General features: G+C 44.7%; 1 long non-coding RNA gene across 1 annotated transcript; it reads left to right on the top strand.

Annotated features, from left to right (window-relative positions):
* The first annotated feature begins 7,494 nt into the window (after positions 1-7,494).
* Positions 7,495-9,128, top strand: LOC122494126. Its single transcript, XR_006300113.1, has 2 exons — positions 7,495-7,829; positions 8,002-9,128. It is a non-coding gene; the product is annotated as an uncharacterized LOC122494126 (long non-coding RNA).
* Positions 9,129-23,203: the final 14,075 nt, after the last annotated feature.

The raw sequence follows: 23,203 nt of genomic DNA on the forward strand, positions 1-23,203 counted from the left end.
CGTTCCCTGTGGTGGCTCCTCAGAGACAGAACATGCTTTTCCTTTCTGATCCCTCCCACTCCTCCCTGGCCTACTTCACCATCAGTATCCCGAATTCCCTCCTCCGCCTTTCCTCAGGGACAGAGCTGGAGTTACCAGACCACCCAATCACTAGCCTCTTCATCGATGCCTTCCTGAGAGTGGAGGCTAAGAGAACATGAACCCTGGACCCTACCGATCCTATGCCAGCCCACATGGTTCCCGGCTCAGCATGGAAAGAGCTGGACTGAGTTGGGAGAGCATGAGTTCCTCGAATAGAGGGAATCTGGACAAGCTACTCAATCTTCCTTCATCTAGGAGATGTGGCCCAGATGGCACCCACTTCATAGGTAATGTGCACAAAATGCCCAGGGCAGAGTAGACCCTCAGCCGCCACATCCCCAAATTCACATTTTTGAGGACGTGTCCCTGAGTCCTACCACTCTGTAAAAGGGCTGGGCCTGCCTGGTCTGGTCATACCCAACAGCAGACCTGGCCCCAACTCTGCTGGATCACTGCCCCTCCCAGGGTCTAATTTGGAAATAGTCTTAACCCAGGCAGTCGTTTGTGGGTATCTAACTCCTTTTTTGCTCTAAACAGAAACTGTGGTTCCCTTTATGCTCCTGGTAATTAGAGAGGCCAGAAAAGCCATTGAGGTGGTAAGAAGGGCTAGAGGGAGAGGTGAAGCCTTCCGGTCAACAGCTGGCTATTAGTAAAGCTTTGGGAGGGTCAAAAGTTATAGGAAGATTCTCAGCTGTGCAGGGGGTTGGCGCCCCAACCCCCAAGCTGTTCACAGGTCAACTGTCTATATAAGGAAACATAAATGGTTTCCCTATCGGTAAATTAGAGATCACACTTGTTTCACAGAATGGTTCTGACAATGAAGGAAGATAATCCATGTACATCATTTACTACAGTGGCTGGTTGTAGAAAGCATTCAACAAGCATTAGCCATTTTATTAGTAATGGTGTTTTGTAACCTGCTTTCACTAAAGAGTTCCTGGCCACACCTTCATCTCCAATGTCTGCTATCTGGGGCTGCTTCTGCACTGTATTGGTCAAGTTGAAGAGTTGCAACAGAGACCGTATGACCCACAAGGCCTAGAATGTTCACTGTCTTGCCCTTTCCAGAAAAATGTGTTGATTCATGATTTAGATCAGCGATCTCAAGCTGTGTTCTATGGAAATCTAAGGTTCCATGCAGATACCTTGGGAAAACAAAGAGTGGTAGATGGTGGGCATCTTTCTACAGAGACTAATCCTCTTATCTGTTAAAATTAACGAGTTGTTTTATCAAAGATGTAAGGAAGAAATTATACCAATTTCTACAATCTCTCTTAGAGGATACTATAAGGCCAGCAATACCCTAACACCAAAACCAGACAGACATTCCAAGGAGAGAAAACTATGGACCAACATCTCTTATGAACACTGAATCAAAAATCTTTGACAAAATACTATCAAATCAAAGCCAATGATGTCTACAAGGAATTATACACCACAACCAAGTGGGATTTATTCTAGGTATGCAAGGCTGGTTCAATATTTGAAAATCAATTAATGTAATCTATTATATCAATAGTCTAAAAAAGAAAAATCACATGATCATATCAGTAGGTGCAGAAAAAGCATTTGACAAAACCCAAAACCCATTCATGATAAAAAAAAAAAAGAACTGTCAGTAAACTAGAATAGAGGGGAATAGCTCACCTGATGAATAATATCTACAAAAAACCTACAGCAAATCAATAGTGAGAAATTTGAAGCTTTCCCACTAAAATCAGGTATGAGATAAGGATGTCCCCTCTCACCACTGCTTTCCAACATTGTACAGAAAGTTCTTGATAATACTATAAGATAAGAAAAGGAAATTAAAGGTACACAGGGGCACCTGGGTGGCTCAGTCGGTTAAGTGTCTGACTCTTGATTTCAGCTCAGGGTCATGATCTCGTGGTTTGTGAGTTCGAGCCCCATATAGGGCTCCAAGCTGATGGTGGGGAGCCTGCTTAGGATTCTCTGTTTCCCTCCCTCTCTGCCCCTACTCCGCTTGCTCTCTCTCTCAAAATAACTAATAATAATAATAAATTAAAAAAAAAAAAGAAAATCCAAGAGAGTTGGGGTTCAGAGAACTTCCAGGTTGGTGAACACATCCAGGTATCAGGAAGGTGGGGCACCCCAACTCCACAAGGACAGAAGCTCCTGCACCCAGGACTCTCCCTGTCCTCACCCTATGTATCTCTACATCTGGCTCTTCAAATGCATCCTTTATCATTTCATTTAATAAACGGTAAATGTGTTTTCCTGAGTTCAATGAGCTATTGTCATAAATAATCACACCTAGAGAGGAGGGAGAAATGAGAACCTCCAATTTGTAGCCAAGTCAGGTGAAAGTTGTGGGTAAGCCTGGGAGTCTACCACAGATCTATTACTTGGGACTGGCATTTGAGTAGGGGGAGTCTTGTCGGACTGAGACCTTGACCTATGGGATCTGACGCTGTCTCCAGAGAGTGTCAGAATTGAGTTACATTTTAGGACACTCAGCTGGTGTCACAGAATTGCTTGTTGTGGGGAAAAACAAAAACCCATACAGAAAACCCACACATCTGATGACCACAAGTGTCCAGAGTGTTCTGTGTGAAAGTAGAGGAGAAAGACACAAGAAGGGAGCTGTGGGGTTGTCCAGTACAGCCATCTATGGCAAAATGTTAAGATTTGTCAAAGCTAGCAGGTAGATACAAAGATATCAACCTTATTATTCTGTATACTTTCTTTGTACGCTTGCCATATTTCACAAATTAGAAGAAAAAGGACCTGACGTACACCGTGAAAAATATTGCCAACAGTTCAAGAGGCTTGTACAATGAAAAATAAATACCTGTTCATTTCAGATTTGTGATCCTCCTCAGAGATGCTCGTGGGCTGTGGTCAATTTTATATGCATCTTTCAGGAGCAGTCTGCAAACGCAAGCTGTAATATCCGCAAGACCTGCTCCCCTTGGAAGCATACATACACACATACATCCTTACACACCTAGATGCCTGATCTTACCCATGTGGGAAGCAGACCTGCACATTGAAGCCTTCCATTTGGAAAGTCTACCTTGTGACCCTTGATTTTGGACACTCACTAGAAACCACTCTGTTTTCTCTGTCAGTGGACCTGAACCCATCTTGCATGTCTTTTCCAATTGGTGATTAATGTGGGCCTTTCTTATTAACTCGGGTCAGCTTTCTCTGGAGAATGACTGCTTAGCTCTTTGAAGCGTCCTTCTCAGGCTCCCTAGAATGCAATTTCCAGGTGCCAAACAACCCATATTTTAAGTCAGACCATCCCAAACACATCCTTAAAATTTGGTGAAAATCTGTCCGGCCATTTTCTTAGGATATGGTACGTAAATAGACAAAAAGTCACAAACTTTCCTTTATGATGTGAATAAACCCCCCACTGCTCCCCCACTCTGACCTTTAGGGGAAAAGAGAGAGAGAGAGAGAGAGAGAGAGAGAGAGAGAGAAAACTTACAAAATGAGAACATGCGTGGCACACTGTCCGTACCTTGCTTTTTTTTTCTTACTTATCACTATATCTGAGATGGTTTTGTGTTTCCTATCAGCCCACACAGTTTTGCCTTTGTAATTTATAGTATAAATACTGGTTCAATTTCATTTGTGAATATGCTGGGGACTAAATTCCTAGTAATCTTTTCTTTCTAAAATAAAGTCTTAATTTCTGTTAAGTGTAAGGTGACCAACTCATCCTTTTGCTTGGGGGTTTCTGTTTTATCGCTTAAAAGTCCTATGTCCCGGAAACCCCTCAGTTCTGCGCAAAGTGGGATGTTTGGTCACCATGTTTAAGTACCATGTGAACAGTAGACAAATTTGAATAGGAAGTAGTTCATTATAACAGCACAAGTAATGATCTTCCCTTTTGCCCTAATATGAAATTATTTTTATAAACCTTTTCAGAAGTTTATTTTTTATTTATTTTGAGAGAGAAGGAGAGAGAAAGTGAACGAGTAGGGGAGGGACAGAGAGATGGAGTGAGAGGACCCCAACAGGCTCTGAGCTGTCAGCCTGGAGCCTGACTCAGGGCTCGAACTCACGAACCATGAGGTCATGACCTGAGCCGAAATCAAGAGTTGGATGCTTAACCGACTGAGCCCCACCCAGGTGCCTCCTAAAATGAACTTGTTAGCCAAATATTGTCCACATAGAATAAGGATTGTCCTAGGACTTTTGCTAGAGTTGGGGGTTGCCTCACGCTCTTAGGTGGCTGTGTAGCATTTCAGGGTATGACTTCACCATAATTTTATTAAGCCTGCTTCCTGCTAACGGACATTTTGTTTCTTTCTAGCGTTTTGCTGGAATAAACAAGTCTTCCCTGAATGTCCTTACTTATTTGTTCTATAAACTGGTAAACTCCGCATAAGAAATTTGTTTTGAAAATAAGGCTTTCCTGCTAAAAACAAAACTCAAAACGCCACAAGATTAAAGCCTCTTTCATCTCGGGCCTTCTGTGAGTCTCTTTTTCTTCAGGTGACTGACTGGGCTAAGGATGAGTTTAAAACGGGTTGGCAGCCAAGGTCTGGGAAGGAAGCCCAGGCACAGGAGAGGCTTCCTGGGGTGCATGAGGGAGACAAACAGCCCAGTGCTGTGCTTCCCAGCTTGGAGGGGGTGTTTATCAAGGCCAGTGGGAGAGGAGTTGGCCAGACTTCGAGGGGTCCAGTGTTGGCCAGGAGTAGGGCTGAGAGACTGGAGCCATTCAGCTGTGTTCCAAAAAGAGCAGGGAGAGGAAGGGGAAACTAGCCCAGACACACACTGGGTGGCTGCCGGCTGGCCAGGGCTCTTGGTACAACAAGCCCAGTGCCAGGTGGTGGGGCCCAGCCAGCTGTCCCCCGGGACCCCACCCCAGACTGGGCAGGGTTAGGTCAGTTCCGCAATTGCTTCTTGGGGCTATCAGGAATGGAGTTTTATGGAGTGTGGGATAATCAGTACTTTTCCAGAGAGATGGGCTACTTGGGCCGGAAAGGTGATTTTTCTACCCATGTGGTATGTGCGACACGTGTGTAGTAATGGATCCTTTATCCTGCAAAGGGGCTGTGGCATCACTCACTAAACTGTTCTATGCAGAATGCTGTCGGTAAAACACCAGATCCCAAAGTCAAAAAAGCTCGGGAAATGCCAAGTCCGTCAAAATCAAGCAGAATTCTTTACTGTGGGAATTCTCAGAGCCTTCAGTGTGCTAACAGTGTACTTCCTGACTCTTCAAAGAGGGGATGAAGTAAACATTGTTTCCCAGATGTTAAGTCCTTGGAACATCCTCTGTCCCCTCAGGGAACACGTAATAACATCTTTGCTAAATGGTGTCTGCTAATTCTAATCCATAGGAAAAGGCAGAAGCCGACAGGCCCACCTGTAAACCATCCAAGAATGTAGGACGGAGAGGCCTCTGGAATCTGGCCGATCAGAGCCGGAAGATGCTGCCATATCCTACCCAAAAGTGTGCCGGGCATCTTTCACAATATAAAATGATTGACTTTCAGGAGCACGAGGGATTCCCCCAGACTTGAGGTAGGGGCAGCCCCATGCTGATCGGAACAATTGAGGGAGTACAGCAGAAGAGCTTGGGTTTGCTCCAGCCTTCATCTCTGCATCTCATTTCTTCTGGTCCCAGAGATTCAGCGACATACTTCACCACAGTGATCTCTGGGGCTCCTGTGTGTCAGGCTCAGCGCACACAGCACCATGGGAGAGACGCCCCGCTTCATCCAATTGGCATCTCCACTGTGTGGCCTCTGTGTCTGTGACCCCCACCTTTGTTGGTGCATTTTTTTTTTTTAAGGTTAAAATGCAAAGCCATCTGGGAGGAACCATTGCCAGGGTCCTTAACAGCTTCTCTGCCCTGAGATTTATGTGGAAAGAGCCAGGTTTGGTGTTGGAGGACAGAATGTCTTGTAGTAGAGGCTGTGTCTGCAAATCTTTCCCATTCTTGAGTCACTGGGTTAGGCTGGTACCTTGTATCTATGGTCCCTTCTCCTGGAAAGAACTGGAAAATGAAATGCTAAAGAGTGAGAGAGAACTTGAGTCTTAGTTCACTCTGCCCCTGATTTGCTAATTGACATTAGAAAGTTCTTTCCTTTTCCTGAGACTTTTTCTTCCTTTGTAAAATGAAGTGGTTTAGACTATTTTAATTAATTGCTAACTTTCTGATCAGAGGAACACTTATGTCCAACAAAGTCCTAAGAGCCATCCCATCTAAAACAGGTAAAAGTGGCCTGTAACCAAAGTGTTTTCAAGGTAATATGGCATCATAATATTATGGAAGTGTTTCCTGTAAAAGTGAGGGTAGAGGTGTTTTTAGGAGCAAGGAGATAGTTGTGATTGGTCAAGGCACCCAAAGGGCTTTCTGGGTGACTGCAAATTTCCTGATCTGAGTGGGAGTTACAAGTGGTGTTTTCCTCAGAATCTCTCAGCAAACGATAAAAATATTACTAATACGTTATAAAGCCAATCACTGGGAACACAACTGTGTCAATTAGATTTAGCTGCAAAAGGCAAAAACTTCATAGTAAAAGTGGCTTAACAAGATAGAAGTTTACGTTTCCTTCACGTAAATGAAGTCTGGGGGTGAGCAGTCCAAGGCACTCGATGGAAACAGCTAAGAGCTCAATGAGCATCAAAGACCCAAGGCTCCTTCTCTCTTTTGTCCACCATCTTCAACACAAAACTTCCAATCCAGAGGTCAAGATGGCTGACTGAGCTCCACTGTCTTGTCCACAATAGATCCATCCAGCAAGAAGAGGGATGAAAACAGCATGTCCTCTCACTTCAACCCCTGGAAGGAGCACAACCTTTGCTTACATCCCTTTGACCAAAACTTAATTACAAGGCCTAGCAGCAAGGGAGGCTGGGAAATGTAGTCTTTAATCTGGGTGACTTCAGCTCAGGTCATGATCTTACAGTTCGTGAGTTGGAGCCCCCCATTGGGATCTCTGCTGTCAACACAGAGCCCACTGTGGATCCTCTGTCCCCCTTTCTCTCTGTCCCTCCCCCACTCTCTCTCTCAAAAATAAATAAACATTAAAAAAAAAATCTGGGTGGCCATGGACCCACCCAACTGTTGTTTCCACAATAAATGTAAAAAAAAAAAAAAATGAGTAGATTTAGGGGACAACCAGCAGAAGATGCCACAACATATTAATGGATTTTAGTTTCTGATGTGTTGAAATTAGTGGGTGACTAATGTGGGTGTCTTTGCTGCTTTTCAGTCACTGTTTTAAATATAGCTTGAGACGTACAAAATGAGGTGAATATTCATAATTTGTGGCACGGCCGGAGCACTCACAGAACACAGCTTAAAACCCCCTGAACTAGAAACTCCCCAAGAGTTTTTCCAGCTTTGACATTCTAGAATTCTATGAAAGCCCTGCCCCCTTCCATGAGCTAACAGAGGGCTTTTTCTCCGGGGACTGGCAGGGGACTTCTTGTTACCTTCAGGACTGAGAATTGTGCCCATTGTTTCTTTGGAGGCAGCCGACCTGGCCAAATATTTTGAAAAGCTCTCTGTCACAGCAGCCTTCCCCATCTCGGCCTGGGAGTTCCCCAGAGGTGGTGTGGTTTACTGAGGCATTGAAAACTCAGCATTTCAAAGCAGGGGCTGTCTGTGTCCTGGCTGGGAGTGGCTCAGACTTGCCCTCCCGATTTTCGGAGACCTTTATAACAGAAGGAACCACCTTTGGTTCAACTCTTCCATTTTTCAGAGGAGGACGCAGGGATCCAAAGAGGTTGAGACTTTGACGTCCCTAAGCAACCAGGTACTGACTTGTCCTAAAGCTTTTCCATCACCACTCATTACAATAGCGTGAATTTAATGTACACGTCCTATGTGCCGGGCCAAGCGTATCACATGCAAAAATCTCATTTAATCTTCACAAAAACCCTGAGAGATAGGTACAATTTTTTTTTTCTTTTTTGGTCATTTTACAGATCAGGAAACTGCAACCTCGATTTGCCCAAGGCCTCGCCGTTACCAGGTGTGGATCAGAACTGGAACCCACGCAGTGCGACAGCGGAGCCCGCACTTTGACCTCTGTGCTCAGAATGGCTGCCTTCCACGGATGCTCCGGGTGTGAGGAGGACCGACTTTACTCCTAGTAAACTGCGAGGGGCACATCGTTGCCTGGATGAAGCCGCTTGGACATTGCATCCGTTCAGACCACTCCTTGCCCCAGATGTAGCTCTGTCATCAGCAGCTTGGTGTCAAATTCAAGGTGTCTTGGCACCAGGAATAATGTGCCCGGAGGCGTGGGTACCTAACTTTCCACCAGGGCAAGAGCCGTTCCCCAGATTTACCATGAGCACCCGTCCTATCTGTCCTACCCTGTCTGGGTGAGGCAATCCTCCAACACCACAAAGAGGACCAAGTACCCCTGCAAATGTACTGATCCTGGGTGTGGGGACCTCCCCCATCTCTGGGCCATCTCTGGACCTTGCCTGAGTAGCCTGTAGCAGGTCTTCTTTGTGACAGCTTTCTGTGTTGGATACGGGGCCTTTCTGCCTGTTATCACTCACTTTTCCCCTGAGCAAAGACGCTGAGGAATTGTAGGGACAATAGGAAGCTCTCAGTAGAGAAGCACCATAGGGAGTTGCTGTGGAGACCTGAGCTGTTTAGCTCACCCCAGCTCTTCAGGTTTCTCCTTGTCCTCCAGCGCAGGAAGCTTCTAATCTGTTCCAGAGTCCAAGGAAGGATGGGATGAGGTCACGGGCCTGAGATACTTTATCTTAGAGAAGGTTCTAGAAAGGCCCAGGGGCTGAAGGTACTGTTTTTGTCCTTACTCTGACCACATTTCTGAAAGGAATGTTGGTGGGGGTTGGGCATGCTCGGCAGCCTGTTCAGAGGACAGCGGGGTTCAGACAGTGAAAGGCCTTCCACAGAGCTGACCTGCCTCTGTCAAGAGCATAACCCTGGAAAATCCCAGAGCTTCACATGGCCCAGTCTGTGCAGACTCACAATGGAAGAAAACAAAGTCCCCCCATCACCGGTCATTTAGAAGCTCCATAATCTCTACCTCCATATCTCTAACAGCATTAAAAGGGATCTAATTAATAATCCACACAAAACTCCATTTCTGTTTCCTCAAATTCCCTCATCTCCTTAATGAGGTTTTTGGAGTGGTCGGGCAGTGGGGGGGGGGAGTGGGATTCAGAGCTGACGGCCAAGAAAGAAATCTTTTAAAAAAAAATTTATTTTTAACGTTGATTTATTTTTGTGAGAGAGAGAGAGAGAGAGAGTGCAAGAGGGGGAGGAACAGAGAGAGAGGGAGACACAATCTGAAGCAGGCTCCAGGCTCTGAGCTGTCAGCACAGAGCCCAATGTGGGGCTGGAACTCACGAACCCCAAGATCATGACCTGAGCCGAGGTTGTATGCTTCACCGACTGAGCCACCCAGGCGCCCCAAGAAAGAATTCTTGAAGACCTCTTTAGTGCAAAAAGGTGATTTTGTTAAAGCACGGGGACAGGACTCGTGGGCAGAAAGAGCTGCACTGGGGTTGTGAGGGGTGACTGCTTAGATACTGTGGAGTTGGGGACATAAAGTCAAGAGGAAGTTTCTTAAAGGGATTTTCATATGCTAAAGAAGACTCACAGATTACTGGAGGCCTAGCTATTGTGGGGCTAAGTTTATTTTCCCCTTTAGCAAAGCATTATCATTAAGACAGCAGGGAGTTCCTGGATTTTAGGCTGTGGGTAAGATTGTCCTTTTTTTCTAATTGAACTAAGATATTTGTAAACTGATGGAGACTCTTTTTAGTTTGACCATTTGTTTTCCGTCCTTCCCTTTGTTCTTGGGCAGCCAGAAGTACTTGAAGAATGTCACATATACCCCACCTGGGGTTGGGGGGTGCTAGCTTGTACTTTGCCCTCAGCTTGCCTTTTGGTCCCTCATCATCCTCACTCTTGTTGCCTAACTGCCAGGAAATTGCAAAACCCCACACCTAGGACCTGTAGATTTTTGTCTCTTCCTTCCTTCCTACTAATTAAAAATGTGTTTTAATTTTTTTAGATCTTTTGATTTTGAACCTATCATAGATTCACGAGACACTGAAAAGACATTAGTACTCAGAGGCCCCATGGACCCTTTACCCAGTTTCCCCCAATGGTCTCATCTTCCATAATTCTTTCCTATTAAACTTTAATAGCTCACCTAATCCTTGCAACACCTCCATGAGATCACTCTTCTTGTGACTGTTTTACATAAGGAGAAACTGAGTCCCAGAAAAATGAAACACATTGTTCAAGATCCCCAGCAATTCGGTGGAGAATCAGGACTTACCAATCCAGATTTCTTGGCTCCAAAGTTTGTCCGTGCTCTCATTATTTCTTATTCTTCCCCCATCCCCTCCCTGACCCTCTCCGGGAAAAAGAAAAAGTCCTGAAGAGGCCCAGCCCCTGAAAGAATGCAGTTCTTTACATGCCTCAGAAGAGGAAGCGCCAGAATTTGCTGAAAAGTTGGAGGAGCCTCCCCTGCATAGCTTGGCTGTAGAGTCATCAAAATTATGCTTGTGACCCAGACACTGCTTCAGACACTGCTTCAGATCCTTTCCCAAGCTGGAACACATTTTCTCCTTCCCTTAATGCTGCTCTTTGCCCTGTGTCTTTCTTCCTCTCCCAACCCCACCCCCCCATCCCCTGCTTTGATGTTTCTCTGATGCCAGAGGGTGAGTCTCCTGTGCCACGTAACATCATCTCCTTCCTGGTAAAGATACGACTGTGGCTCACCTTGCCTCGTAGACATGAGAAACGGCTCTGTGCCTGCTGAATAAATGTGAGATCTCCTCAGAGCCAGAACACTGGTTTCTTCTCTGGAAGGTGACAGAAAACCCAACCCCAAAGAGCAGAAACCAAAGGGGACAGATTGGTCTCTGTTAAGGAAAAGTCCAGGAGTAGGGCCGTTTAACCCATAAGGATTGCACTCAGCTGTGTGTCACAGAAAATTGACCTCAGAGCTTTGGCCTCACTTTGCAAAGCCACCTGGCCATGACCTAGAGTAAGCAGTCAAGGGTGCCGCTGTGTCTCCTTCCACCTGCCTTCCCCGGTGGCTTCCACGCTCCTGCTGCTCTGTTTCCAGTCTTGGGTCTGCAGTCCGGAAGGAAGTGAACAAAGGGCAAAACTCTCCCCCCTTCCCCAGGCTTCCTCAGAAGCCCCAGGCATGGGCTTCTGCAGCAGGTCGTTGGCCAGAACCAGGTCCCATGGCCTCCCTGTGCTGCAAAGGCATCCAGGAAGCTGAGTATTTGGGGTTGGACATAGAGCTAGCTCCCTGAGCAAAACTGAGCGTCTGCTGATTATTCAGAAGAGCAGGCAAATAGCGGTTTAGGGGCTCAGGCCAACGTCCCGGGGCCAGTCTCCGTCTCTGGGTTTCATTCTGTCTCTGCCTCTCTCCACTTTCTTCTATTTTATGTTGGCTTTATGCTCATGCAGGCTTCCGTGTGATCTCAGGAAGGCTGCTGCTACTTTGGATCGTACATCCACTCCTGGTCCAGCCCAGGAGGAAAAGCCTAGATTCCATGTCATACTTCGCGTCGTGTTCCTCCCTGACACAGTTACTGTGGCCATGGGGATCAGGGTGGCTTAGCCTAGTCTCATGCTCTGTGTCTAAGCTGGACTGAGTACAGGAGAGGGTATTAGCCGAGAGGGAAACCAAGGCATGGTTCCCAAAGAAGGGGAAAATGGGTGCCGGTGGTCCCACATCAAACACAACCAATCACAAACAAATACTCCATGCGGAACCTCAGGAGTCATTATGTTCAGACATGGTTAAATCACTGAAGGTGTGTGACAGCTTCCTAGATATTTGATCAAAATTTCATGTTTTAGATCAGTGGTTCTCAAAGTGTGGTCTAGGGGTACCTGGGGGTCCCTTTAAGGGTCCAAACTATTTTCATAATACTACTAACATGTCGTCTGCCTTTTTCACCCTCATTCTCTCCCAAGAGTCCAGTGAAGTTTTCCACAGGTGACATGCCATGTGGCTCTGACAACTGCTGGGATGTTGTTTGTATATTCTTGGGTTTTAAAAAGATCTTCGTTTTGGGGTGCCTGGGAAGCTCAGTCCATCTGACCTCAGCTCATGTGGTGATCTTGCGGTCTGTGAATTTGGGCCCCATGTCAGGCTCTGTGCTGACAGCTCGGAGCCTGGAAACTGCTTCGGATTCTGTGTCTCCCTCTCTCTGCCCCTCCCCTGCTCGCACTCTCTCTCTCAAAAATAAACATTAAAAAAAAAATCTCATTTTAATTTCTAATACAGTAAATATTGATGTTTGTAACCCATGAAATAAAAGTTCTTTAAGAGCCACAATCTTTTTTTTTTTTAATTTTTTTTTCAACGTTTTTTATTTATTTTTGGGACAGAGAGAAACAGAGCATGAACGGGGGAGGGGCAGAGAGAGAGGGAGACACAGAATCGGAAACAGGCTCCAGGCTCCGAGCCATCAGCCCAGAGCCTGATGCGGGGCTGGAACTCACGGACCGCGAGATCGTGACCTGGCTGAAGTCGGACGCTTAACCGACTGCGCCACCCAGGCGCCCCAGGCCACAGTCATTTTTAAGAAACTAAAGGGGTCCTGAGACCAAAGATTCGAGAACTGTTGTGAAAGGTAGCAGAATATACTGCCCCGTGTCACTTTGGCATACCTTGAAGTGGCCTATTCTGCTACCCTTTAGCTGGTTCAGATATTAAGTTTACTTGAAAATCTTAAATAAGACACTCTTAGATCTTAAATAGCATTACATGACAAATTTTAACACATTCTAGGTCATCATTAGTTTAGCTCTTTTTTTTTTTAATTTTAGTTATTTATTTTAAATTTACATCCAAATTAGTTAGCATATAGTGCAACAATGATTTCAGGAGTGCCCCTTACCCATTTAGCCCATCCCCCCACCCACCACCCCTCCAGTAACCCTCAGTTTGTTCTCCATATTTATGAGTCTCTTCTGTTTCGTCCCCCTCCCTGTTTTTATATTATTTTTGTTTCCCTTCCCTTACGTTCATCTGTTTTGTCTCTTAAAGTCCTCATATGAGTGAAGTCATATGATTTTTGTCTTTCTCTGACTGACTAATTTCACGTAGCATCATACCCTCCAGTTCCATCCACGTAGTTGCAAATGGCAAGATTTCATTCTTTTTGACTGCCGAGTAATACTCCATTGTGTGTGTGTGTGTGTGTGTGTGTGTGTGTGTGTGTGTGTGTATACCACATCTTCTTTATCCATTCATCCATCGAGGGACATTTGAGCTCTTTCCATACTTTGGCTATTGTCTATAGTACTGCTATAAACACGGGGGTGCATGTGTCCCTTCGAAACAGCACAACTGTATCCCGTGGATAAATGCCTAGTAGTGCAATTGCTGGGTCGTAGGGTAGTTCTCTTTTTAGTTTTTTGAGGAACCTCCATACTGTTTTCCACAGTGGCTGTACCAGCTTGCATTCCCATAGTTTAGCTCTTTTTTATCCATCAGGCTTAGCTGTGAGACCTAGACTCACTCTATTTTATTGCTCTGCCACACTCAACTTGGGGGTTAAACCTCATGTACCAAATAGCTGGTTAAACTCCACCCATCCCAACTGCATTCCGTCAGCAAGGCACTTCCAGAAACTGCATATGGCACCACCACTATACTCCTTGGTCAGGACTTAGTTATAGAGCCTACCTGTGAAGGAGTCTGAGAAATTCTGTTTTTTAAACTGTTTGCCAGTTAAAGTCAGAGTTTCTATTGCCTAGAAAGAAGAGTATATAAAACATCAGTGGTCAACTATTAGGTTAACTTTTTTGGTGTATGGACCCTGGAATAAAACTTCTCCTTTATTCTTTGTTTAATTGCAAAGTGTCCTGTGTTTCAAAGTGAGCTGTTTAAAAACAGTGACCGTTTACAACTATATATCTTTAAGTTGGTATTTTCTCAATAACAGGCAATAAAAAAAAAATTATCACTCAATGAATTGGATGCTGAGGCTGATTCAAATCTGCGATTGTCATCCAAAACCTAGCTTCAGTTTCAAGTTTTTATGGTCATCAAGGCCCATTCTTCTCATTGGCTGGCTTTAAAACAAAAATAAAACAAGCTTATTGAGAAAACACTACTTTTATTTTTTTTTTATAACGAGATTCTGTATATAATTTCTTTTGGAATTGGGGCATATTATTAAAGAGTTTGATGACAATGATCTTTGGAAGGTCTCAAGCTGAAAGATGTATTTTGTCTATTACTGTATTCTCAAGCATTTTAAATATGAATGTCTTGAGAAAGGCTAGGTACTGTCTGCTTCACACCAGGCTCTACCCCACTCTCCTGAATTAAACTTGCCTACTTCACCAAATCTTAACATCTGCCTGGCTTCTGAAATGCCTATCAGATTATAACAGAGAGGGAAAGGATTTGCCTAAAGTCCAAGGAGAGGTGCCTGGCTGGCTCAGTTGGTAGACCATACAACTCTTGATCTCAGGGTCATGAGCTCAAGCCCCATAGAGGGTGTGGAGCCTCGAAAAGAAATGAAAAGAAAAGAAAAAAAAAAGGAAAGAAAAGAAATAAAGTCCAACAAGGATTTGTTGAACTTTGGAGAAACCAAGAAGTGGGTAAGTGTTCTTACAGAATATAACCTCTAAAGTATGAATCAAGCACAGGTCACACAAAAAGATAATGGTGGAAATTAAGGTCAGATGTTGGAGAATCTTGGAGATGAGCTGGGAATACTGGCCTTGACTGTGTGGGTGGTAGAAAACCACTAGATTTTGAATTTTAAAGAGTCTAGAGTTGTTTGGGAGGTTATAGGGATTGCCTCTTTAAATTCAAGAGTAAAATAATCTGATCTGGACATGAGAGTAGAGCACTTTAAAACAAGGCAGATAGGGGAGCCTGGGTGGCTCAGTCGGTTGAGTGTCCTACTCTTGATTTCAGCTCAGGTTGTGATCCCAAGGTGGTGGAATCGAGCCCCACATCAGGCTCTGCATGGAGGCTCTCCAAGCTCTGAGCATGGAGCTTGCTTGAGATTCTCTCTCTCTCTCTCTCTCTCTCTCTCTCTCTCTCATCCCCTCTGTCCCCCTCCTTGAGAGTTTTCTCCCCCTCTCTCTCTAAACAGGCAAACAAAAATCAAAGCAGATAGGAACGGCCTGGGGTTAGTACTAATAGAGAGAAAGGCTGGGTATGTCTGCCAAGGGAGTGGAAAAATCTTCAAGAAAAACAATGGGGCAGATCTGCTAGGATGGTCATTAGTATTTTAATGAACACACATAACCAAGAATTTGATTGGTTTCTTGAGAGTTCCAAGCAAAGCTGCTTGGGCATTCAACCCAGAGAATGACTCAGGAACCATAAATTCAATGAGCATGACTACCATTAGGTTTGCTGGGTCCTACAGGGAGGCTAGAAGCAGGGATTGCAGATAATCAACAAGAAGGTCCCACTCCAGGAAGCATGGGCAAGCCAGGGAGTTGCTTTCTGGGTCTGTTGAGCTGGACTGGCTAGACAAGAGGTACTGAAAATAACTGCCATTTATTGAGCCTTTTTTATGTGCCAGGCATTGTGCTAAGCCTTGTGCATGAATTATCTCCCTGAATCTTCTTAACTGCTTGTTATTTGGGGATAGACAGCAATATCCCTATTCTACAGAGGAGAAAACTGAAAATAGAGAGGCTAAAACATATTTTTTTTTGGACTGATTCCTATTGATGGGGTTAAACAGCATAACCAGATTTCTTTGTTATCTCTTCTTAGAGGAAATAGGAAAGTTCCATATGTTTATTCTAGTACTTGCAATGAGATAAGAAAGGCAGGGGGCTGCTGTATCTTGTCCCTCAGCATCCATTGGTCCTTTCTCCAGCACTTGAGATTTCCCCTGGGAGACCCCTCCTCCCCCTCCTAGCATCTGTGTGGGGTGGGAAGCCTCTACAACAGCTGCAGGACAAGAATGTCCCTCAGTCTGTCCAGTCAGAGCACAGGGAGGTAACAGAGGCTCTCTTCAGCTGTTCTGCAATGCAGGCAGTCTGGGGAGGAAGTCAAGGCATCGAGTAGGCAGGAGGCCTGGGAGAAAAACTGCTTCATACTCCTTCCAAAATGTACCACTAGGCCAGTGTCTGTTTTCAGAATAGCTAACATTTTATTGGAAATGGCAGATTACAGCTGGACCATAAGCTCTGGAGAGTCAGGGACTATGTTCAGGAACACCATAGAACAAAACACAGTCCATAGTAGATGTTTAGTTGAGGATTGTTGATTGACTGGATGAATTGGTAGGCACCTTGACATGTTTGGAAGGATCCAGAGATCTTTTAGTCTGATGCCTCCCATCTCCCTGAAGAAGAAACCAAGGCAAGGGGATTCCTAGTGAGACCAGCACCCAGTGAGAATTGGGTCCTGGGCCTCCCACCCCTCAGTCCAGGGCTGGCTTTACAACATCATAGCTTCTCAAAGTCAGAGTTTACCATGTTTTGTATTTTGGTATGAAATTGCCCTGAATCCACTGAGTCAGGAAATTATCTCCTTTTAAAATCTTTTCCAAACCTCCCCATCACCTCAAGGAGAAAGTCTTAGTTGGGAGCTACTGAATTGCTCACACCTTTCTAGCACTTGCTATCTTACTTTGCTTCAACGGCAAGGGGGCCAACTTTAGGCTCAGAGCCTTCACAAGTAACAACTAATTTAATTTAATTTAATTTAATTTAATTTAATTTAATATTTTAATCTAAAAGTTGCATGGCAATGTTCACACACACTTCAAAGCAAAGAGAATAATATCATTAACCTTCCAGGTACCCATCACCCAGCTTCAGTGACCATCAACATTTTAGCAAGTTTATTTCACACATTGTTTTTCAGGAGTATTTCAAAACAAATCTCATACGTGATATCATTTCACCTATAAATATGCCAGTATGTGTAGCTAGTAAATCAGGACTTTTTTTTCAGCCTGGCTACATGGGGCTTAATCCCATGACCGTGAAATCAGGACCTGAGCCGGTACCAAGAGTCGGACGTTTAACCACCTGAGCCATCCAGGCGCCCCTAATTTTTTTATTTTAAAATCGATCTCTTAGGCTGTTAAATGTTGGTTGCTGATGATACTGACACATTTTATTTGTTTATCATATATATAGTTTGTTTATCCCATTGTTTCAAGATACTAAAATTAGTACTAAGACTACTAACTATATATATTTCTTAGTATATATGTGACTAAGGATGAATGCCTAAAACACTGTTAAATTTACTCAAACCAATGATTCTCAGGATGGCTACGCCACCAACTTGATATATAATTAGGCTCATTTGCTTCTGTACTTCTTTATTTTTAGAATATATCTCTTTGATATACTTTAGTATTTTTACATTTATTTATTTATTTATTTATTTATTTAGACAGAGAGAGTGTGAGCGAGCTGGGGAGAGGGGCAGAGTGAGAGAGAATCTTAAGCAGGCCCCACGCTGTGCACCAACTTGTGGTTTTTATCCCGCCACCGTGAGATCCATGACCTGAGCCAAAATCAAGAGTCAGACGCACAGCCGACTGAGCCACCCAGGAGCCCCTACTTTAGTATTTTCATTTTTATTTTTTAATTTACTTTTCAATTAAAAATTTTTAAAGGATGTCTGCTTATTCTTTTTTTTTAATGTTTATTTATTCATTTTGAGAGAGAGAGCGAGCAGAGAGAGGGAGGGAGAGAGAATCCCAAGCAGGCTCCGTGCTGTCAGTACAGAGCCCAATGTGGGGTTCAGTCTCACAAGCTATGAGATCATGACCTGAGCCAAAATCAAGAGTTGGATGCTTAACTGACTGAGCCACCCAGACTCCCCTTATATTTTTAATTATGTAAAGTATTTAATAGTTCCAAAGTTAGAACTATATAACAAGGTATATTCAGCTTTTATCAACAAGTAGCTTTTATTAACAACGTCCCCTTAAGGGAACTGTTTCTATTAAGTTTTTGTTTGCCTTTGAAAATATAAGCAAATACACATACTGTTGACCCTTCAACAATTGGGGGTTAAGGGAACTCACCTCCACATAGTCGAAAATCTGAGTATAACTTTTGACTCCCACTCTCCCCCGGATTTCATTATTAATAGCCTGCTGTGGACTGGAAGCCTTACCAATAACATAAATAGTCGAGGAACACATAATTTACATGTATTATCTATTATCTATTGTATTCTTTCAACATAGTAAGCTAGAGAAAAGAAAATGATATTAAGAAAACAGGAAGGAGGAGAAAACACATTTACAGTGTGGTGCTGTATTTATGTGGACCCGTGCATTTCAAACCTGTGTTGCTCAAGGTTTAACTGTGCATGTTTTCATTTCTCTCTCCCTTGCACCCTGAACATTGCTCTGCAACTTGTTTCTTGTGGCTGTTACTCGTTTGTTTTCCACCTAATATGTCCCGAAAATCATTTTATAGCATATGTAGAAATTCTTCATTTCTTTTTACATTCAGTTAGTATTTAATGGCATAATTTTATTAGCATAAATGGGTAATCTGGTAATTTAATCAAGGCGCTATTCATGCAGGTGTGGGCCCCATGTAGGTAAACCAGTGGGCTGGTGCAAATGCAAGGGGCCTGAGGGGTAAGAGTAGAAATGGTCCCTAGAACCAGAGATGGGCTGTCAGAGGCTGAGGAGCACAGCCAGTCTGTGCTGATCCCTGGGGAGGAACTGGGGGGACAAATATTGCAGCCACACTCTTCTTTCTCTCCCTACCCAATCTCCCACTGATGCCCCCCTTTGACCAATCCCACATGGAAACAGAGAGCATGGGAGCCCAGTGATCGGGCTTAAGGTTGGCCTCCCTGCCTCGGCACACACAAGAGTGGTGGAGAGTGGATCAGAGGGGCAAGCAGGACACATCCGGCAGAGCAGTGATAGTTTTCCCACTCAATAGTGATAAAAGCTTTCCTTTAAATTAAATATATTTTGGGGCGCCTGGGTGGCTCTGTCGGTTAAGGGTCTGACTTCAGCTCAGGTCATGATCTCACAGTTCGTGAGTTCGAGCCCCGTGTCGGGCTTTGTGCTGGCAGCTCGGAGCCTGGAGCCTGCTTCCAATTCTGTGACTCCCTCTTTCTCTGTCCCTCCCCTGCTCACACACTCTCGCTCTCAAAAATAAACATTAAAAATTTTTTAAAAAAATAAATTAAATATATTCTGGTTTTAAACAATAAGTTGAAGGGCGCCTGGGTGGCTCAGTTGGTTAAGCATCCGACTTTGGCTCAGATCATGATCTCACGATTCATAGGTTCGAGCCCCGTATCCGGTGCTGTGCTGACGGCTCAGAGCCTGGAGTCTCCCTGTCACTTTGCCTGTCCCCTACTTGTACTCTCTCTCTCTCTCTCTCCCTCTCTCTCGAAAATAAATAAAACATTAAAAAAACACAAATATGAAAAATAAGTTGAAGAACAGCAAGTAATGCTATGGGTGTTATGAGGCTATGGCAAAAGGGGGGATGTGGTGCCAGGTGACAGCGGTCTGGGAAGCCCTGCTCAGGACCACACTGACCTCTTGTATTTTAGGCAATGGCTCCTCTCCCTCCCGGCCCTTCCCTGGCTGCCTTTCCTCTGGACCTTTGAGAGTTGCTGAGAAACATTAGGGAAAGGATATTTTTAATTGGAAAGAGAGGGAGAGGCCCTGGGAGGTCATTGGGTGAAGGGCTTTGAGAGCCGCTGAAACGGACCCACGCTCCTCTGGGCATTCTACTGACTGCTCCCCCCACCTTGCAACCCACGCCCTTGGCCACCCTCCCGGGGAGCACAGGGACCTCTTTCTTATTCCTTGGCCAGCTGAGCAGCTGAGGAAAGCTGGACGCTGCCTGTCCTTGGGGCTTGAACGTCTGGGTTGGAAACCGGAGAAGGACCTTATAGGGTAAAAGAGTCCCTGCCTGTGTTCAGTCCCAGCTCCCCCTGGCCCTGGCTCACAAGCCAGCCATGGCCTAAGGGCTGAGTGATGACCTCAGAGAAGCTTCGATTTCTCTCCAAGAACCCAGGGAGGCAGAAAGCTGTGCGATTGGGGGATGGGAGGGGTAAAAGAGACAGTTCTTAAAGGGAGGCATTCCTCCTGCCTGTCCTTGCCTCCATCTCTAGATAATCTCACTCACTCAGATGAGTGGCTGAGCCCTTCCTCTGTGCTGGGCACTGTGCAAACCCTAGGGACACAACGGGGACAAGTTTCTCCCTCTGGAAACTCCCAGTACAGTGGAGAAGACAGGAGAGTAAACAGTTACAGTGCCAGAGCCCGTAGGGGCGGTGCCTAACCCAGAACTTGAGAGGCTGGAGAGGCCAGGCTTTGCAGGGACTTGCAGCAACCTGATGGAACTTGAAGGGTAGCTGTGCAGGGGAATGAAATGTTTAGGCAGAGGGGTAATGTAATCAGATTTGTGTTCAAGAGACTCCTCATGGTGCCCTAGAGATAGCTCTCAAATTGTCCCCACATTTCTACCCTTACTGTCATTCCCTGAATCTCAGCAATAGCAACTTCTCCCTCCTGAACCCCCAAGCATGTTGTGCTCTGCTTCAGGTGAATCTATCCTTCCCTTCATCCTCCCTTCATCCTCCCTTCGTCCTCCCTTCTTCCTTCCTTCCTCCCTTCCTCCCCTCTCCCTTCCTTCTTCCTTCCTCCCTTCCTTCCTTCTTCCTTCCTTCCTCCCTTCTCCTTTCCTTCTTCCTTCCTCCCTTCGTCCTTCCTTCCTTCCTTCCTTCCTTCCTTCCTTCCTTCTTCCTTCCTTCCTCCCTTCTTCCTTCCTCCCTTTTCCCTTCCTTCCTCCTTCCTTCCTTCCTACCTTCTTCTTTCCTTCCTTCTTCCTTCCTTCCTTCTTCCTTCCTTCCTTCCTTCCTTCCTTCCTTCCTTCCTTCCTTCTCCCTTCCTCCCTTCTCCCTTCCTTCCTTCCTCCCTTTCTCTCTCTCCCTTTCTTTCTTTCTTTCTTTCTTTCTTTCTTTCTTTCTTTCTTCTTTCTTTCTTGTTTAATGATATATAATTCACATACCATATACTATGGGCTGAACTCAGTTCCCCCAAACCCATATGTTGAAGTCCTAACCCCCAGTACCTCAGAATGTGGAGACAGAGTCTTTAAAGATGTAATTAAGTTAAAATGAGGTCACTATGGTGGGCTCTAATTGCACACAACTGGCGTCTTTATAAGAAGAGGAAATTTGGAGGGAAGACCAAGGGCCAAGGGCAGACAGAGAGAGAAGGTAGCCGTCTACAAGTCAAGGGCAGAGGCCTCAGAAGAAACCAACACTGACAATGACAACCCCCCTAATCTCAGACACCCAGCCTCCAGAGCTGTGAGAACATACAACTGCTGTTGTTTAAGCCACTACGTTTGTGGGACTTTGTTGTTGCAGCCCTGGCAAATTAGTACATCATACCATTAATTCACCCATGTGAGGTGTATAATTCAATGTCTATTTACAGACCATCACCACAGTCAATCTTAGGGTATTTTCTTACCCCCAAAAGAAACCCCTTACCCGTTATCAGTCACTCCCCATCCCTCCTAGGGCCATATCCCCTCAGCCCCTTTCCCAGGCAACCACTAACCTTTTTTCTGTCTCTATAGATTTGTCTACTCTGGATATTTCATATAAATGATCCCATGTAATGCATGGTCTTTCGTGACTGCCTCTTTCACTTAAGCATGGTGCTCTCATGGTTTGATTGTACTACCTTCCTTAGTGTCTGTTAGCTATGTGTACTTGTGCCTTTTCCTGCCCATAAAATCAGTTGCCCATGGACACAACTCATGTCTGATTCATGCCTTTACTGTCCACAGCACATGCCTGCCATAGAGTGGATTCATTTTTCTGTGAAATCATTTTCAATGTAGATAAGGAGGAAAAAAAGAACGTTAAAGAAATTAGTGTATAGGCCTTAGAACGGATTACATTGTGTGACCTTGCCAGTAGTAAGCATCAAGATAAAATTCCACTTAACCCTAACATTCATCAGTGTAAAATTCCTAATAATGACAGCAGCATTATGCCTTAAACTTTCTAACCTTTGCATCTACTAAGACTGGCTTTTTTTAATGTCATATGGTGAGTTCCTGATAATGGAAAAATCATCACTGTCAGAAGTGCCCGGGTGGCTCAGTCAGTTAAGCGTCCAACTCTTGATTTCGGCTCAGGTCATGGTCTCACAGTTCGTGAGTTTGAGCCCTGTGTTGGGCTCTGTGTTGACAGTGTGGAACTTGCTTTAGATTCTCTCTCTCTCTGCCCTCCCCTGCTTGTGCTCTCTCTCAAAATAAATACACTTAAAAAAAAAAACTTAAAAAAGGACATCACTGTAAACCACTGTATGCATTGTGTGAAGCACAAGGGCTATATCAGTGACCAAGACAGAGAAGGTCCCTGCTCATGTGGCACTTACATTCTGGGGAGAGTGAGAGAGAGAACAAGCCAGTAAATAAAACACAGGAGTTTGATCTTGTGGTAAGGGCTATAAAGACAATACCCCAGGGTGGGATGATCGAGTGATTGGAGATTGTGGGCGGGTAATGAATTTCATTGAGATTAGGTGGTTAGTGAAGGTTTCTCTCAAGAATTAGGTGAGCTGAGATTAGATGGATAGGGGTGTAGCTTGTGTGTGAAGACCTGAGCTCAGAGCATTCCAGGCAGGGGAACAGCAAGTGCCAAGTCCCCACGTGGTAGAACACGTATCATGCTTGACAGAGAGAAGGTAGTAAGGAGTATAGAGCAAGGGAGAGAGTAGTTTGACCTGAAGCCTGATGGCTGGGGACAGCTTACGTTAAAGCTTTGAGGGTCAAGAGAAAGCGTTTGGGTTTTACTCTTTTTTTTTTTAATTAATTAATTAAAGTATTTTTTAATTTACATCTAAGTTAGTTAGCATTTAGTGCAACAATGATTTCAAGAGTAGATTCCTTCATGCCCCTTACCCATTTAGCCCGTCCCCCCCCACAACCCCTCCCGTAACCCTCAGTTTGTTCTACTTAAGAGTCTCTTATGTTTTGTCCCCCTCCTTGTTTTTCTATTATTTTTCCTTCCCTTCCCTTATGTTCATCTGTTTTGTATCTTACATTCCTCTTATGAGTGAAGTCATATGGTATTTGTCTTTCTCTGACTAGTTTTGCTTAGCAAGAATTTTTTTTCAGAGTGGCTGCACCAGTTTGCATTCCCACCGGCAGTGC

This window comes from Prionailurus bengalensis, chromosome A1 (assembly GCF_016509475.1).
Source record: "Prionailurus bengalensis isolate Pbe53 chromosome A1, Fcat_Pben_1.1_paternal_pri, whole genome shotgun sequence".
NCBI classification, from domain to species: Eukaryota; Metazoa; Chordata; class Mammalia; order Carnivora; family Felidae; genus Prionailurus; species Prionailurus bengalensis.